The sequence below is a fragment of the Rhipicephalus microplus genome, chromosome 3 (assembly GCF_043290135.1).
Source record: "Rhipicephalus microplus isolate Deutch F79 chromosome 3, USDA_Rmic, whole genome shotgun sequence".
Taxonomy (NCBI): domain Eukaryota; kingdom Metazoa; phylum Arthropoda; class Arachnida; order Ixodida; family Ixodidae; genus Rhipicephalus; species Rhipicephalus microplus.
In genome coordinates, this window is record NC_134702.1 from 85,288,626 (window position 1) to 85,304,875 (window position 16,250).

At 50.7% G+C, this 16,250-nt stretch overlaps 1 protein-coding gene and 33 non-coding genes across 34 annotated transcripts in view; all 34 read right to left on the bottom strand.

Moving 5' to 3' along the window:
- The window catches only part of LOC119182706 (uncharacterized), a 168,776-nt gene that overhangs the window by 75,696 nt on the left and 76,830 nt on the right, over positions 1-16,250 (bottom strand). The window lies entirely within an intron of this gene.
- Positions 90-161, bottom strand: TRNAQ-CUG (transfer RNA glutamine (anticodon CUG)). The gene has a single exon. It is a non-coding gene; the product is annotated as a tRNA-Gln (tRNA).
- TRNAE-UUC (transfer RNA glutamic acid (anticodon UUC)) lies at positions 167-238 on the bottom strand. The gene has a single exon. It is a non-coding gene; the product is annotated as a tRNA-Glu (tRNA).
- On the bottom strand, positions 407-478 carry TRNAE-UUC (transfer RNA glutamic acid (anticodon UUC)). Its single transcript has one exon. It is a non-coding gene; the product is annotated as a tRNA-Glu (tRNA).
- Positions 814-885, bottom strand: TRNAK-UUU (transfer RNA lysine (anticodon UUU)). Its single transcript has one exon. It is a non-coding gene; the product is annotated as a tRNA-Lys (tRNA).
- Positions 891-962, bottom strand: TRNAE-UUC (transfer RNA glutamic acid (anticodon UUC)). Its single transcript has one exon. It is a non-coding gene; the product is annotated as a tRNA-Glu (tRNA).
- Positions 1,783-1,854, bottom strand: TRNAQ-UUG (transfer RNA glutamine (anticodon UUG)). Its single transcript has one exon. It is a non-coding gene; the product is annotated as a tRNA-Gln (tRNA).
- TRNAE-UUC (transfer RNA glutamic acid (anticodon UUC)) lies at positions 2,585-2,656 on the bottom strand. Its single transcript has one exon. It is a non-coding gene; the product is annotated as a tRNA-Glu (tRNA).
- On the bottom strand, positions 3,798-3,869 carry TRNAE-UUC (transfer RNA glutamic acid (anticodon UUC)). Its single transcript has one exon. It is a non-coding gene; the product is annotated as a tRNA-Glu (tRNA).
- TRNAQ-UUG (transfer RNA glutamine (anticodon UUG)) lies at positions 3,964-4,035 on the bottom strand. Its single transcript has one exon. It is a non-coding gene; the product is annotated as a tRNA-Gln (tRNA).
- Positions 4,040-4,112, bottom strand: TRNAE-UUC (transfer RNA glutamic acid (anticodon UUC)). Its single transcript has one exon. It is a non-coding gene; the product is annotated as a tRNA-Glu (tRNA).
- Positions 5,253-5,324, bottom strand: TRNAE-UUC (transfer RNA glutamic acid (anticodon UUC)). Its single transcript has one exon. It is a non-coding gene; the product is annotated as a tRNA-Glu (tRNA).
- Positions 5,495-5,566, bottom strand: TRNAE-UUC (transfer RNA glutamic acid (anticodon UUC)). The gene has a single exon. It is a non-coding gene; the product is annotated as a tRNA-Glu (tRNA).
- Positions 6,707-6,778, bottom strand: TRNAE-UUC (transfer RNA glutamic acid (anticodon UUC)). The gene has a single exon. It is a non-coding gene; the product is annotated as a tRNA-Glu (tRNA).
- Positions 6,949-7,020, bottom strand: TRNAE-UUC (transfer RNA glutamic acid (anticodon UUC)). The gene has a single exon. It is a non-coding gene; the product is annotated as a tRNA-Glu (tRNA).
- On the bottom strand, positions 7,600-7,671 carry TRNAQ-CUG (transfer RNA glutamine (anticodon CUG)). The gene has a single exon. It is a non-coding gene; the product is annotated as a tRNA-Gln (tRNA).
- TRNAQ-CUG (transfer RNA glutamine (anticodon CUG)) lies at positions 7,842-7,913 on the bottom strand. The gene has a single exon. It is a non-coding gene; the product is annotated as a tRNA-Gln (tRNA).
- Positions 8,404-8,475, bottom strand: TRNAE-UUC (transfer RNA glutamic acid (anticodon UUC)). The gene has a single exon. It is a non-coding gene; the product is annotated as a tRNA-Glu (tRNA).
- TRNAQ-CUG (transfer RNA glutamine (anticodon CUG)) lies at positions 8,814-8,885 on the bottom strand. The gene has a single exon. It is a non-coding gene; the product is annotated as a tRNA-Gln (tRNA).
- TRNAQ-UUG (transfer RNA glutamine (anticodon UUG)) lies at positions 9,057-9,128 on the bottom strand. Its single transcript has one exon. It is a non-coding gene; the product is annotated as a tRNA-Gln (tRNA).
- Positions 9,299-9,370, bottom strand: TRNAQ-CUG (transfer RNA glutamine (anticodon CUG)). Its single transcript has one exon. It is a non-coding gene; the product is annotated as a tRNA-Gln (tRNA).
- On the bottom strand, positions 9,375-9,447 carry TRNAE-UUC (transfer RNA glutamic acid (anticodon UUC)). Its single transcript has one exon. It is a non-coding gene; the product is annotated as a tRNA-Glu (tRNA).
- On the bottom strand, positions 9,619-9,690 carry TRNAE-UUC (transfer RNA glutamic acid (anticodon UUC)). Its single transcript has one exon. It is a non-coding gene; the product is annotated as a tRNA-Glu (tRNA).
- Positions 9,861-9,932, bottom strand: TRNAE-UUC (transfer RNA glutamic acid (anticodon UUC)). The gene has a single exon. It is a non-coding gene; the product is annotated as a tRNA-Glu (tRNA).
- TRNAQ-CUG (transfer RNA glutamine (anticodon CUG)) lies at positions 10,753-10,824 on the bottom strand. Its single transcript has one exon. It is a non-coding gene; the product is annotated as a tRNA-Gln (tRNA).
- Positions 11,239-11,310, bottom strand: TRNAQ-UUG (transfer RNA glutamine (anticodon UUG)). Its single transcript has one exon. It is a non-coding gene; the product is annotated as a tRNA-Gln (tRNA).
- Positions 11,799-11,870, bottom strand: TRNAE-UUC (transfer RNA glutamic acid (anticodon UUC)). Its single transcript has one exon. It is a non-coding gene; the product is annotated as a tRNA-Glu (tRNA).
- TRNAE-UUC (transfer RNA glutamic acid (anticodon UUC)) lies at positions 12,769-12,840 on the bottom strand. The gene has a single exon. It is a non-coding gene; the product is annotated as a tRNA-Glu (tRNA).
- TRNAQ-CUG (transfer RNA glutamine (anticodon CUG)) lies at positions 12,934-13,005 on the bottom strand. Its single transcript has one exon. It is a non-coding gene; the product is annotated as a tRNA-Gln (tRNA).
- On the bottom strand, positions 13,905-13,976 carry TRNAQ-UUG (transfer RNA glutamine (anticodon UUG)). Its single transcript has one exon. It is a non-coding gene; the product is annotated as a tRNA-Gln (tRNA).
- On the bottom strand, positions 14,224-14,295 carry TRNAE-UUC (transfer RNA glutamic acid (anticodon UUC)). The gene has a single exon. It is a non-coding gene; the product is annotated as a tRNA-Glu (tRNA).
- TRNAE-UUC (transfer RNA glutamic acid (anticodon UUC)) lies at positions 14,466-14,537 on the bottom strand. The gene has a single exon. It is a non-coding gene; the product is annotated as a tRNA-Glu (tRNA).
- Positions 15,193-15,264, bottom strand: TRNAE-UUC (transfer RNA glutamic acid (anticodon UUC)). Its single transcript has one exon. It is a non-coding gene; the product is annotated as a tRNA-Glu (tRNA).
- TRNAQ-UUG (transfer RNA glutamine (anticodon UUG)) lies at positions 15,601-15,672 on the bottom strand. Its single transcript has one exon. It is a non-coding gene; the product is annotated as a tRNA-Gln (tRNA).

The following is a 16,250-nucleotide window of genomic DNA, read 5'->3' on the forward strand; positions in this document are numbered from 1 at the left end:
GCCAAAGGAATGAGCGCTAGTACCGGTGTCTGTTCGTGGACAGTTTCGTCGTTGCCAGCTTTTGCTGCATTAGCAAAGATAAAAAAGCAAGATCTCACCGAGAATTAAACTCGGATCGCTGGATTCAGAGTCCAGAGTGCTAACCGTTACACCATGAGACCGCAATTTCCGACGCCGGGAATCGAACCCGGGCCTTTTGGGTGAAAGCCAGATATCCTAGCCACAAGACCACGCCGGAGGACGACAAGAGAACGAGCGCTGGTACCGGTGTGTATTCGTGGACAGTTTCGTCGTTGCCAGATTTGCTGCATTACCAAAAATAAAACGCAAGGTCTCACCGAGATTTGAACTCAGATCTCTGGATGCAGAGTGCAGAGTGCTAACCGTTACACCTTGAGACTGCACTTTCCGACGCCGGGATTCGAACCTGGGACTTCTGGGTGAAAGCCAAATATCCTAGCCACTAGACCATGCCGGAGATGGCGACAAGAGAACGAGCGCTAGTACTGGAGTCTATTCGCCGACAGTTTCGCCGTTGCCAGCTTTTGTTGCATTAGCAAAAATAAGAAGCAAGGTCTCACCGAGATTTGAACTCGGTTCCCTAGATTCAGAGTCCAGAGTTCTAACCGTTACACCATGAGACCGCACATTCCAACACCGGGAATGAAACCCGGGCCTTCTTGGTGAAAGCCAGATATCCTAGCCACTAGACCATGCCAGAGATGGCGCCAAGGGAATGAGCGCTAGTACCGGTGTCTGTTCGCGGACAGTTCGTCGTTGCCAGCTTTGCTGCATTAACAAAAATAAAAAGCAAGGTCTCACCGAGATTTTAACTCAGATCGCTGGATTAAAAGTCCAGAGTGCTAACCATTACACCATGAGACCGCAATTTCCGACGCCAGGAATCGAATCTGGGCCTTCTGGGTGAAAGCCTGATATCCTAGCCACTAGACCACGCCGGAGATGAAGGGAAGAGAACGAGCGCTGGTACCGGTGTCTAATCGTGGACAGTTTCGTAGTTGCCAGCTTTCGCTGCAATAGCAGAAACAAAAAGCAAGGTCTCACCGAGATTTGGACTCAGATCGCTGGATGCAGAGTTCAGAGTGCTAACCATTACACCAATAGACCACACTTTCCGACGCCGGGAATCGAACCCGGGCCTTCTGGGTGAAAGCAGATATACTAGCCACTAGACCATGCCGTAGATGGCTCGAGGGAGCGAGCATCGGCACCGCGGTCTATTCGTGGACAGCGTCGTCGTTGCCAGCTTTTGCTGCATTAGGAAAAATAAAAAGCAAGGTCTGACCGAGATTTGAACCCGAATCGCTGTATTTAGACTCCAGAGTGCTAACCGTTACACCATGAGACTGCACGTTCCAACGCCGGGAATTGAACCTGGGCCTTCTGGGTGAAAGCCAAAGATCCTAGCCACTAGACCACGCCAGAAATGGCGACAAGAGAACGAGCGCTAGTACTGGAGTCTATTCGCGGACAGTTTCGCCGTTGCCAGCTTTTGTTGCGTTAGTAAAAATAAAAAGCAAGGTCTCACCGATATTTGAACTCGGTTCCCTAGATTCAGAGTCCAGAGTGCTAGCTGTTTCACCATAAGACCGCACTTCCCAACACCGGGAATGAAACCCGGGCCTTCTTGGTGAAAGCCAGATATCCTAGCCACGAGACCATGCCACAGATGGCGCCAAAGGAATGAGCGCTAGTACCGGTGTCTGTTCGTGGACAGTTTCGTCGTTGCCAGCTTTGCTGCATTAGCAAAAATAAAAAGCAAGGTCTCACCGAGATTTGAACTCAGATCGCTGGATTCAAAGTCCAGAGTGCAAACCATTACACCACGAGACCGAACTTTCCGACGCCGAGAATCGAACCCGGGCATTCTTTGTGAAAGCCAGATATCCTAGCCACTAGACCACGTCGGAGATGGCTCAAGGCAGCGAGCATTGGTACCGCGGTCTATCGCTGACAGTTTCGTCGTTGCCAGCTTTTGTTGCGTTAGTAAAAATAAAAAGCAAGGTCTCACCGAGATTTGAACTCGGTTCCCTAAATTCAGAGTCCAGAGTGCTAGCTGTTTCACCATAAGACCGCACTTCCCAACACCGGGAATGAAACCCGGGCCTTCTTGGTGAAAGCCAGATATCCTAGCCACTAGACCACGTCGGAGATGGCTCAAGGCAGCGAGCATTGGTACCGCGGTCTATTCGCTGACAGTTTCGTCGTTGCCAGCTTTTGCTGCATTAGCAAAAATAAAAAGGAAGGTCTCACCGAGATTTGAACTCGGATCGCTGGATTCAGAGTCCTGAGCACTAACCGTTACACCACGAGACAGCACTTTCCGACGCCGGGAATCGAACCCGGGCCTTCTTTGTGAAAGCCAGATATCCTAGCCACTAGACCACGCTGGAGATGGCTCAAGGCAGCGAGCATCGCTACCGCGGTCTATTCGCTGACAGTTTCGTCGTTGCCAGCTTTTGCTGCATTAGCAAAAATAAAAAGCAAGGTCTCACCAAGATTTGAACTTGGATCGCTGGATTCAGAGTCCAGAGTGCTAACCTTTACAACATAAGACCGCACTTTCTGACGCCGGGAATCAAACCCGGGCCTTCTGGGTGAAAGCCAGATATCCTAGCCACTAGACCACGCCGGAGATGAAGGCAAGAGAACGAGCGCTGGTACCGGTGTCTAATCGTGGACAGTTTCGTCGTTGCCAGCATTTGCTGCATTAGGAAAAATAAAAAGCAAGGTCTCACCGAGATTTGAACCCAAATCGCTGTATTTAGACTCCAGAGTGCTAACCGTTACACCATGACACCGCACTTTCCGACGCCGGGAATCGATTCTGGGCCTTCTGGGTGAAAGCCAAATATCCTAGCCACTAGACCACACCGGAGATGTCGACAAGAGAACGAGCGCTAGTACTGGAGTCTATTCGCGGACAGTTTCGCCGTTGCCTGCTTTTGTTGCATTAGCAAAAATAAAAAGCAAGGTCTCACCGAGATTTGAACTCGGTTCCCTAGATTCAGAGTCCAGAGTGCTAGCTGTTTCACCATTGACCGCACTTTCCGACACCGGGAATGAAACCCGGGCCTTCTTGGTGAAAGCCAGATATCCTAGCCACTAGACCAAGCCACAGATGGCGCCAAGGGAATGAGCGCTAGTACGGGTGTCTGTTCGCGGACAGTTTCATCGTTGCCAGCTTTAGCAGAATTAGCAAAAATAAAAAGCAAGGTCTCACCGAGATTTGGACTCAGATCGCTGGATGCAGAGTGCAGAGTGCTAACCATGACACCAATAGACCACACTTTCCGATTCCGGGAATGAAACCCGGGCCTTCTGGGTGAAAGCCAGATATCCTAGCCACTAGACCACGCCGGAAATGAAGGCAAGAGAACGAGCGCTGGTACCGGTGTCAAATTGTGGACAGTTTCGTCGTTGCCAGCTTTCGGTGCAATAGCAAAAATAAAAAGCAAGGTCTCACCGAGGTTTGGACTCAGATCGCTGGATGCAAAGTGCAGAGTGCTAACCATTACACCAATAGACCACACTTTCCGATGCCGGGAATGGAAGCCGGGCCTTCTGGGTGAAAGCCAGATATGCTAGCCACTAGACCACGCCAGAGATGGCTCGAGGGAACGAGCATCGGTACCGCGGTCTATTCGTTGACACTTTCGTCGTTGCCAGCTTTTGCAGCATTAGCAAAAGTAAAATGCAAGGTGTCACCGAGATATGAACTTGGATCGTTGGATTCAAAGTCCAGAGTGCTAACCGTTACACCTTGAGACCGCACTTTTCGATGCCGGGAATCGAACCCGGGTCTTCTAGGTGAAAGCCAGATATCCTAGCCACTAGACCACGCCGGAGATGATGGCAAGAGAACGAGCGCTGGTACCGGTGTCTAGTCGTGGACAGTTTCGTCGTTGCCAGCTTTCGCTGCAATAGCAAAAATAAAAAGCAAGGTCTCACCGAGATTTGAACTCAGATCGCTGGATTCAAAGTCCAGAGTGCTAACCACTACACCATGAGACCGCACTTCCCGACGCCGGGAATCGAACCCGGGCCTTTTGGGTGAAAGCCTGATATCCTAGCCACTAGACCACGCCGGAGATGAAGGCAAGAGAACGAGCGCTGGTACCGGTGTCTAATCGTGAACAGTTTCGTCGTTGCCAGCTTTCGCTGCATTAGCAGAAATAAAAAGCAAGGTCTCACTGAGATTTGGACTCAGATCGCTGGATGCAGAGTGCAGAGTGCTAACCATTACACCTATAGCCCACACTTTCCGACGCCGGGAATCGAATCCGGGCCTTCTGGGTGAAAGCCAGATATACTAGCCACTAGACCACGCCGTAGATGGCGACATGGGAATGAGTTCTGGTTCCGGTAAGTTTTCGCGGACAGTTTCGTCGTTGCCAGCTTTTGCTGCATTAGGAAAAATAAAAAGCAAGGTCTCACCGAGATTTGAACTCGGTTCCCTAGATTCAGAGTCCAGAGTGCTAGCTGTTTCACCATTGACCGCACTTTCCGACACCGGGAATGAAACCCGGGCCTTCTTGGTGAAAGCCAGATATCCTAGCCACTAGACCATGCCACAGATGGCGCCAAGGGAATGAGCGCTAGTACCGGTGTCTGTTCGCGGACAGTTTCATCGTTGCCAGCTTTAGCAGCATTAGCAAATATAAAAAGCAAGATCTCACCGAGATTTGGACTCAGATCGCTGGATGCAGAGTGCAGAAGGCTAAACATGACACCAATAGACCACACTTTCTGATTCCGGGAATGAAACCCGGGCCTTCTGGGTGAAAACCAGATATGCTAGCCACTAGACCACGCCGGAGATGGCTCAAGGCAGCGAGCATCGGTACCGCGCTCTATTCGTTGACACTTTCGTCGTTGCCAGCTTTTGCAGCATTAGCAAAAGTAAAATGCAAGGTGTCACCGAGATATGAACTGAGATCGCTGGATTCAAAGTTCAGAGTGCTAACCATTACACCATGATACCGCACTTTCCGATGCCGGGAATCGAACCCGGGCCTTGTTTGTGAAAGCCAGATATCCTAGCAACTAGACCACGTCGGAGATGGCTCAAGGCAGCGAGCATTGGTACCGCGGTCTATTCGCTGACAGTTTCGTCGTTGCCAGCTTTTGCTGCATTAGGAAAAATAAAAAGCAAGGTCTCACCAAAATTTGAACTCGGATCACTGAATTCAGAGTCCAGAGTTCTAACCGTTACACCATGAGACCGCACTTTCCGACGCCGGGAATCGAACCTGGGCCTTCTGGGTGAAAGCCAAATATCCTAGCCACTAGACCACACCGGAGATGGCGACAAGAGAACGAGCGCTAGTACTGGAGTCTATTCGCGGACAGTTTCGCCGTTGCCAGCTTTTGTTGCATTAGCAAAAATAAAAAGCAAAGTCTCTCCGAGATTTGAACTCGGTTCCCTAGATTCAGAGTCCAGAGTGCTAGCTGTTCCACCATTGACCGCACTTTCCAACACCGGGAATGAAACCCGGGCCTTCTGGGTGAAAGCCAGATATCCTAGCCACTAGACCACGCCGGAGATGATGGCAAGAGAACGAGCGCTGGTACCGGTGTCTAGTCGTGGACAGTTTCGTCGTTGCCAGCTTTCGCTGCAATAGCAAAAATAAAAAGCAAGGTCTCACCGAGATTTGGACTCAGATTGCTGGATGCAGAGTGCAAAGTGCTAACCATTACACGAATGGACCACACTTTCCGATGCCGGGAATGGAACGCGGGCCTTCTGGGTGAAAGCCAGATATCCTAGCCACTAGACCACGCCAGAGATGGCGACATGGGAATGAGTTCTGGTTCCGGTAAGTTTTCGCGGACAGTTTCGTCGTTGCCAGCTTTTGCTGCATTAGGAAAAATAAAAAGCAAGGTCTCACCGAGATTTGAACTCGGTTCCCTAGATTCAGAGTCCAGAGTGCTAGCTGTTTCACCATTGACCGCACTTTCCGACACCGGGAATGAAACCCGGGCCTTCTTGGTGAAAGCCAGATATCCTAGCCACTAGACCATGCCACAGATGGCGCCAAGGGAATGAGCGCTAGTACCGGTGTCTGTTCGCGGACAGTTTCATCGTTGCCAGCTTTAGCAGCATTAGCAAATATAAAAAGCAAGGTCTCACCGAGATTTGGACTCAGATCGCTGGATGCAGAGTGCAGAAGGCTAAACATGACACCAATAGACCACACTTTCTGATTCCGGGAATGAAACCCGGGCCTTCTGGGTGAAAACCAGATATGCTAGCCACTAGACCACGCCGGAGATGGCTCAAGGCAGCGAGCATCGGTACCGCGCTCTATTCGTTGACACTTTCGTCGTTGCCAGCTTTTGCAGCATTAGCAAAAGTAAAATGCAAGGTGTCACCGAGATATGAACTGAGATCGCTGGATTCAAAGTTCAGAGTGCTAACCATTACACCATGATACCGCACTTTCCGATGCCGGGAATCGAACCCGGGCCTTGTTTGTGAAAGCCAGATATCCTAGCCACTAGACCACGTCGGAGATGGCTCAAGGCAGCGAGCATTGGTACCGCGGTCTATTCGCTGACAGTTTCGTCGTTGCCAGCTTTTGCTGCATTAGGAAAAATAAAAAGCAAGGTCTCACCAAAATTTGAACTCGGATCACTGGATTCAGAGTCCAGAGTTCTAACCGTTACACCATGAGACCGCACTTTCCGACGCCGGGAATCGAACCTGGGCCTTCTGGGTGAAAGCCAAATATCCTAGCCACTAGACCACACCGGAGATGGCGACAAGAGAACGAGCGCTAGTACTGGAGTCTATTCGCGGACAGTTTCGCCGTTGCCAGCTTTTGTTGCATTAGCAAAAATAAAAAGCAAAGTCTCTCCGAGATTTGAACTCGGTTCCCTAGATTCAGAGTCCAGAGTGCTAGCTGTTCCACCATTGACCGCACTTTCCAACACCGGGAATGAAACCCGGGCCTTCTGGGTGAAAGCCAGATATCCTAGCCACTAGACCACGCCGGAGATGATGGCAAGAGAACGAGCGCTGGTACCGGTGTCTAGTCGTGGACAGTTTCGTCGTTGCCAGCTTTCGCTGCAATAGCAAAAATAAAAAGCAAGGTCTCACCGAGATTTGGACTCAGATCGCTGGATGCAGAGTGCAAAGTGCTAACCATTACACGAATGGACCACACTTTCCGATGCCGGGAATGGAACGCGGGCCTTCTGGGTGAAAGCCAGATATGCTAGCCACTAGACCACGCCAGAGATGGCTCGAGGGAGCGAGCATCGGTACCGCGGTCTATTCGTTGACACTTTCGTCGTTGCCAGCTTTTGCAGCATTAGCAAAAGTAAAATGCAAGGTGTCACCGAAATTTGAACTTGGATCGCTGGATTCAAAGTCCAGAGTGCTAACCATTACACCATGAGACCACAGTTTCCGACGCCGGGAATCGAAGCCGGGCCTTCTTAGTGAAAGCCAGATATCCCAGCCACTACACCACGCCTGAAATGGCGACAAGCGACCGAGCGCTGGTACCGGTGTCTATTCGCGGACAGTTTCGTCATTGCCAGCCTTTGCTGCATTAGCAAAAATAAAAAGCAAGGTCTAACCGAGATTTGAACCCGGATCGCTGGATTCAGAGTCCAGAGTGCTAACCGTTACACCATGAGACCGCACTTTCCGACGCCGGGAATCGAACCCGGGCCTTCTTTGTGAAAGCCAGATATCCTAGACACTAGACCACGCCGGAAATCGCACAAGGCAGCGAGCATCGGTACCGCGGTCTATTCGCGGACAGTTTCGCCTTTGCCAGCTTTTGTTGCATTAGTAAAAATAAAAAGCAAGGTCTCACCGAGATTCGAACTCGGATCGCTGGATTCAGAGTCCAGAGTGCTAACCGTTACACCATGAGACCGCACTTTCCGACGCCGGGAATCGAACCCGGGCCTTCTTTGTGAAAGCCAGATATCCTAGACACTAGACCACGCCGGAAATTGCACAAGGCAGCGAGCATCGGTACCGCGGTCTATTCGCTGACAGTTTCGTCGTTGCCAGCTTTTGCTGCATTAGCAAAAATAAAAAGCAAGGTGTCACCGAGATTTGAACTCGGATCGCTGGATTCAGAGTCCAGAGTGCTAACCGTTACACCAAGAGACCGCACTTTCCGACGCTGGGAATCGAACCCGGGCCTTCTGGGTGAAAGCCAGATATCCTAGCCACTTTACCACGCTGAAGATGGCACGAGGCAGTGAGCATCGGTACCGCGGTCTATTCGTTGACAGTTTCGTCGCTGCCAGCTTTTGCTGCATTAGCAAAAATAAAAAAGCAAGGTCTCACCGAGAATTGAACTCGGATCGCTGTATTTAGATTCCAGAGTGCTAACCGTTACACCATGAGACTGCACTTTCCGACGCCGGGATTTGAACCTGGGCCTTCTGGGTGAAAGCCAAATATCCTAGCCACTAGACCATGCCGGAGATGGCGACAAGAGAACGAGCGCTAGTACTGGAGTCTATTCGCGGACAGTTTCGCCGTTGCCAGCTTTTGTTGCATTAGCAAAAATAAGAAGCAAGGTATCACCGAGATTTGAACTCGGTTCCCCAGATTCATAGTCCAGAGTGCTAGCTGTTTTACCATGAGACCGCACTTTCCAACACCGGGAATGAAACCCAGGCCTTCTTGGTGAAAGCCAGATATCCTAGCCACTAGACCATGCCACAGATGGCGCCAAAGGAATGAGTGCTAATACCGGTGTCTGTTCGTGGACAGTTTCGTCGTTGCCAGCTTTTGCTGCATTAGCAAAAATAAAAAAGCAATGTCTCACCGAGATTTGAACTCGGATCGCTGGATTCAGAGTCCAGAGTGCTAACCGTTACACCATGAGACTGCACTTTCCGACGCCGGGATTCGAACCTGGGCCTTCTTAGTGAAAGCCAGATATCCCAGCCACTACACCACGCCTGAAATGGCGACAAGCGACCGAGCGCTGGCACCGGTGTCTATTCGCGGACAGTTTCGTCATTGCCAGCCTTTGCTGCATTAGCAAAAATAAAAAGCAAGGTCTCACCGGGATTTGAACTCAGATCGCTGGATTCAAAGTCCAGAGTGCTAACCATTACACCATGAGACCGCACTTTCCGCCACCGAGAATTGAACCCGGGCCTTCTTTGTGAAAGCCAGATATCCTAGCCACTAGACCACACCGGAGATGGCTCAAGGCAGCGAGCATCTGTACCGCGGTCTATTGGCTGACAGTTTCGTCGTTGCCAGCTTTTGCTGCATTAGCAAAAATAAAAAGCAAGGTCTCACCGAGATTTGAACTCGGATCGCTTGATTCAGAGTCCAGAGTGCTAACCGTTACACCATGAGACCGCACTTCCCGACGCCGGGAATCAAACCCGGGCCTTCTGGGTGAAAGCCTGATATCCTAGCCACTAGACCACGCCGGAGATGAAGGCAAGAGAACGAGCGCTGGTACCGGTGTCTAATCGTGGACAGTTTCGTCGTTGCCAGCTTTCGCTGCATTAGCAGAAATAAAAAGCAAGGTCTCACCGAGATTTGGACTCAGACCGCTGGATGCAGAGTGCAGAGTGCTAACCATTACACCTATAGACCACACTTTCCGACGCCGGGAATCAAACCCGGGCCTTCTGGGTGAAAGCCAGATATACTAGCCACTAGACCACGCCAGAGATGGCTCAAGGCAGCGAGCATCGGTACCGCGGTCTATTCGCTGACAGTTTCGTCGTTGCCAGCTTTTGCTGCATTAGCAAAAATAAAAAGCAAGGTCTGACCGAGATTTGAACTCGGATCGCTGGATTCAGAGTCCAGAGGGCTAACCGTTACACCTTGAGACCGCACTTTCCGATGCCGGGAATCGAACCCGGGCCTTCTGGGTGAAAGCCAGATATCCTAGCAACTAGACCACGCCGGAGATGATGACAAGAGAACGAGCGCTGGTACCGGTGTCTAGTCGTGGACAGTTTCGTCGTTGCCAGCTTTCGCTGCAATAGCAAAAATAAAAAGCAAGGTTTCCCCGAGATTTGGACTCAGATCGCTGGATGCAGAGTGCAAAGTGCTAACCATTACACCAATGGACCACACTTTCCGATGCCGGGAATGGAACCTCGGCCTTCTGGGTGAAAGCCAGATATGCTAGCCACTAGACCACGCCAGAGATGGCTCGAAGGAGCGAGCATCGGTACCGCGGTCTATTCGTTGACACTTTCGTCGTTGCCAGCTTTTGCTGCATTAGCAAAAATAAAAAGCAAGGTCTCACGAAGATTCGAACTCGGATCGCTGGATTCAGAGTTCAGAGTGCTAACCGTTACACCATGAGACCGCACTTTCCGACGCTGGGAATCGAACCGGGCCTTCTGGGTGAAAGCCAGATATCCTAGCCACTATACCACGCTGAAGATGGCACAAGGCAGCGAGCATCGGTACCGCGGTCTATTCGTTGACAGTTTCGTCGCTGCAAGCTTTTGCTGCATTAGCAAAAATAAAAAAGCAAGGTCTCACCGAGAATTGAACTCGGATCGCTGTATTTAGATTCCATAGTGCTAACCGTCACACCATGAGACTGTACTTTCCGACGCCGGGATTTGAACCTGGGCCTTCTGGGTGAAAGCCAGATATCCTAGCCACTAGACCATGCCACAGATGGCGCCGATGGAATGAGCGCTAGTACCGGTGTCTATTGGCGGACAGTTTCGCCGTTGCCAGCTTTTGTTGCATTAGCAAAAATAAGAAGCAAGTATCACCGAGATTTGAACTCGGATCGCTGGATTCAGAGTCCAGAGTGCTAACCGTTACACCATGAGACCATACTTTCCGATGCCGGGAATCGAACCCGGGCCTTCTGGGTGAACGCCACATATCCTAGAAACTAGACCACGCCGGAGATGACGACAAGAAAACGAGCACTGGTACCGTTGTCCATTCGTGGACAGTTTCATCGTTGCCAGCTTTTGCTGCATTAGAAAAAATAAAAAGCAAGGTCTCACCGAGATTTGAACTCGGATCGCTGTATTTAGACTCCAGAGTGCTAACCGTTACACCATGAGACTGCACTTTCCGACGCCGGGATTCGAACCTGGGCCTTCTTGGTGAAAGCCAGATATCCTAGCCACTAGACCATGCCACAGATGGCGCCAAGGGAATGAGCGCTAGTACCGGTGTCTGTTCGCGGACAGTTTCGTCATTGCCAGCCTTTGCTGCATTAGCAAAAATAAAAAGCAAGGTCTCACCGAGATTTGAACTCAGATCGCTGGATTCAAAGTCCAGAGTGCTAACCATTACACCATGAGACCGCACTTTCCGACACCGAGAATTGAACACGGGCCTTCTTTGTGAAAGCCAGATATCCTAGCCACTAGACCAGCCGGAGATGGCTCAAGGCAGCGAGCATCTGTACCGCGGTCTATTGGCTGACAGTTTCGTCGTTGCCAGCTTTTGCTGCATTAGCAAAAATAAAAAGCAAGGTCTCACCGAGATTGGAACTGAGATCGCTGGATTCAAAGTCCAGAGTGCTAATAATTACACCATGAGACCGCACTTTCCGACGCCGGGAATCGAACCCGGGCCTTCTTTGTGAAAGCCAGATATCCTAGCCACTAGACCATGTCGGAGGTGGTTCAAGGCAGCGAGCATTGGTACCGCGGTCTATTCGCTGACAGTTTCGTCGTTGCCAGCTTTTGCTGCATTAGCAAAAATAAAAAGCAAGGTCTCACCAAAATTTGAACTCGGATCACTGGATTCAGAGTCCAGAGTTCTAACCGTTACACCATGAGACCGCACTTTCCGACGGCGGGAATCGAACCTGGGCCTTCTGGGTGAAAGCCAAATATCCTAGCCACTAGACCACACCGGAGATGGCGACAAGAGAACGAGCGCTAGTACTGGAGTCTATTCGCGGACAGTTTCGCCGTTGCCAGCTTTTGTTGCATTATCAAAAATAAAAAGCAAGGTCCCTCCGAGATTTGAACTCGGTTCCCTAGATTCAGAGTCCAGAGTGCTAGCTGTTTCACCATTGACCGCACTTTCCAACACCGGGAATGAAACCCGGGCCTTCTTGGTGAAAGCCAGATATCCTAGCCACTAGACCATGCCACAGATGGCGCCAAGGGAATGAGCGCTAGTACCGGTGTCTGTTCGCGGACAGTTTCGTCGTTGCCAGCTTTCGCTGCTTTAGCAAAATTAAAAAGCAAGGTCTCACCGAGATTTGGACTCAGATCGCTGGATGCAGAGTGCAAAGTGCTAACCATTACACGAATGGACCACACTTTCCGATGCCGGGAATGGAACGCGGGCCTTCTGGGTGAAAGCCAGATATGCTAGCCACTAGACCACGCCAGAGATGGCTCGAGGGAGCGAGCATCGGTACCGCGGTCTATTCGTTGACACTTTCGTCGTTGCCAGCTTTTGCAGCATTAGCAAAAGTAAAATGCAAAGTGTCACCGAGATTTGAACTTGGATCGCTGGATTCAAAGTCCAGAGTGCTAACCGTTACACCATGAGACCACAGTTTCCGACGCCGGGAATCGAAGCCGGGCCTTCTTAGTGAAAGCCAGATATCCCAGCCACTACACCACGCCTGAAATGGCGACAAGCGACCGAGCGCTGGTACCGGTGTCTATTCGTGGACAGTTTCGCCGTTGCCCGCTTTTGTTGCATTAGCAAAAATAAGAAGCAAGGTATCACCGAGATTTGAACTCGGTTCCCCAGATTCATAGTCCAGAGTGCTAACCGTTACACCATGAGACCGCACTTTCCGACGCCGGGAATCGAACCCGGGCCTTCTGGGTGAAAGCCAGATATCCTAGCCACTAGACCACGCCGGAGATGGCTAAAGGCAGCGAGCATCGGTACCGTGGTCTATTCGCTGACAGTTTCGTCGTTGCCAGCTTTTGCTGCATTAGCAAAAATAAAAAGCAAGGTCTCACCGAGATTTGAACTCGGATCGCTGGATTCAGAGTTCAGAGTGCTAACCGTTACACCATGAGACCGCACTTTCCGACGCTGGGAATCGAATCCAGGCCTTCTGGGTGAAAGCCAGATATCCTAGCCACTATACCACGCTGAAGATGGCACAAGGCAGCAAGCATCGGTACCGCGGTCTATTCGTTGACAGTTTCGTCGCTGCAAGCTTTTGCTGCATTAGCAAAAATAAAAAAGCAAGGTCTCACCGAGAATTGAACTCGGATCGCTGTATTTAGATTCCATAGTGCTAACCGTTACACCATGAGACTGTACTTTCCGACGCCGGGATTTGAACCTGGGCCTTCTGGGTGAAAGCCAGATATCCTAGCCACTAGAACATGCCACAGATGGCGCCAAGAGAATGAGCGCTAGTACCGGTGTCTATTGGCGGACAGTTTCGCCGTTGCCAGCTTTTGTTGCATTAGCAAAAATGAGAAGCAAGTAGCACCGAGATTTGAACTCGGATCGCTGGATTCAGAGTCCAGAGTGCTAACCGTTACACCATGAGACCATACTTTCCGATGCCGGGAATCGAACCCGGGCCTTCTGGGTGAAAGCCACATATCCTAGAAACTAGACCACGCCGGAGATGACGACAAGAGAACGAGCGCTGGTACCGTTGTCCATTCGTGGACAGTTTCATCGTTGCCAGCTTTTGCTGCATTAGCAAAAATAAAAAGCAAGGTCTCACCGAGATTTGAACTCGGATCGCTGTATTTAGACTCCAGAGTGCTAACCGTTACACCATGAGACTGCACTTTCCGACGCCGGGATTCGAACCTGGGCCTTTTTGGTGAAAGCCAGATATCCTAGCCACTAGACCATGCCACAGATGGCGTCAAGGGAATGAGCGCTAGTACCGGTGTCTGTTCGCGGACAGTTTCGTCATTGCCAGCCTTTGCTGCATTAGCAAAAATAAAAAGCAAGGTCTCACCGAGATTTGAACTCAGATCGCTGGATTCAAAGTCCAGAGTGCTAACCATTACACCATGAGACCGCACTTTCCGACACCGAGAATTGAACATGGGCCTTCTTTGTGAAAGCCAGATATCCTAGCCACTAGACCACGCCGGAGATGGCTCAAGGCAGCGAGCATCTGTACCGCGGTCTATTGGCTGACAGTTTCGTCGTTGCCAGCTTTTGCTGCATTAGCAAAAATAAAAAGCAAGGTCTCACCGAGATTGGAACTAAGATCGCTGGATTCAAAGTCCAGAGGGCTAATAATTACACCATGAGACCGCACTTTCCGACGCCGGGAATCGAACCCGGACCTTCTTTGTGAAAGCCAGATATCCTAGCCACTAGACCACGTCGGAGATGGCTCAAGGCAGCGAGCATTGGTACCGCGGTCTATTCGCTGACAGTTTCGTCGTTGCCAGCTTTTGCTGCATTAGCAAAAATAAAAAGCAAGGTCTCACCAAAATTTGAACTCGGATCACTGGATTCAGAGTCCAGAGTTCTAACCGTTACACCATGAGACCGCACTTTCCGACGCCGGGAATCGAACCTGGGCCTTCTGGGTGAAAGCCAAATATCCTAGCCACTAGACCACACCGGAGATGGCGACAAGAGAACGAGCGCTAGTACTGGAGTCTATTCGCGGACAGTTTCGCCGTTGCCAGCTTTTGTTGCATTAGCAAAAATAAAAAGCAAGGTCTCTCCGAGATTTGAACTCGGTTCCTTAGATTCAGAGTCCAGAGTGCTAGCTGTTTCACCATTGACCGCACTTTCCAACACCGGGAATGAAACCCGGGCCTTCTTGGTTAAAGCCAGATATCCTAGCCACTAGACCATGCCAAAGATGGCGCCAAGGGAATGAGCGCTAGTACCAGTGTCTGTTCGCGGACAGTTTCGTCGTTGCCAGCTTTCGCTGCTTTAGCAAAAATAAAAAGCAAGGTCTCACCGAGATTTGGACTAAGATCGCTGGATGCAGAGTGCAGAGTGCTAACCATGACACCAATAGACCACACTTTCCGATTCCGAAAATGGAACCCGGGCCTTCTGGGTGAAAGCCAGATTTACTAGCCACTAGACCACGCCAGAGATGGCTCAAGGCAGCGAGCATCGGTACCGCGGTCTATTCGCTGACAGTTTCGTCGTTGCCAGCTTTTGCTGCATTAGCAAAAATAAAAAGCAAGGTCTCACCGAGATTTGAACTCGGATCGCTGGATTCAGAGTCTAGAGGGCTAACCGTTACACCTTGAGACCGCACTTTCCGATGCCGGGAATCGAACCCGGGCCTTCTGGGTGAAGGCCAGATATCCTAGCCACTACACCACGCCGGAGATGATGGCAAGAGAACGAGCGCTGGTACCGGTGTCTAGTCGTGGACAGTTTCGTCGTTGCCAGCTTTCGCTGCAATAGCAAAAATAAAAAGCAAGGTCTCACCGAGATTTGGACTCAGATCGCTGGATGCAGAGTGCAAAGTGCTAACCATTACACGAATGGACCACACTTTCCGATGCCGGGAATGGAACGCGGGCCTTCTGGGTGAAAGCCAGTTATGCTAGCCACTAGACCACGCCAGAGATGGCTCGAGGGAGCGAGAATCGGTACCGCGGTCTATTCGTTGACACTTTCGTCGTTGCCAGCTTTTGCAGCATTAGCAAAAGTAAAATGCAAGGTGTCACCGAGATTTGAACTTGGATCGCTGGATTCAAAGTCCAGAGTGCTAACCATTACACCATGAGACCACAGTTTCCGACGCCGGGAATCGAAGCCGGGCCTTCTTAGTGAAAGCCAGATATCCCAGCCACTACACCACGCCTGAAATGGCGACAAGCGACCGAGCGCTGGTACCGGTGTCTATTCGTCGACAGTTTCGCCGTTGCCAGCTTTTGTTGCATTAGCAAAAATAAGAAGCAAGGTATCACCGAGATTTGAACTCGGTTCCCCAGATTCATAGTCCAGAGTGCTAGCTGTTTCACCATGAGACCGCAATTTCCAACACCGGGAATGAAACCCGGGCCTTCTTGGTGAAAGCCAGATATCCTAGCCACTAGACCATGCCACAGATGGCGCCAAAGGAATGAGCGCTAATACCGGTGTCTGTTCGTGGACAGTTTCGTCGTTGCCAGCTTTTGCTGCATTAGCAAAAATAAAAAAGCAATGTCTCACCGAGATTTGAACTCGGATCGCTGGATTCAGAGTCCAGAGTGCTAACCGTCACACCATGAGACCACACTTTCCGACGCCGGGAATCGAAGCCGGGCCTTCTTAGTGAAAGCCAGATATCCTAGACACTAGACCACGCCGGAAATCGCACAAGGCA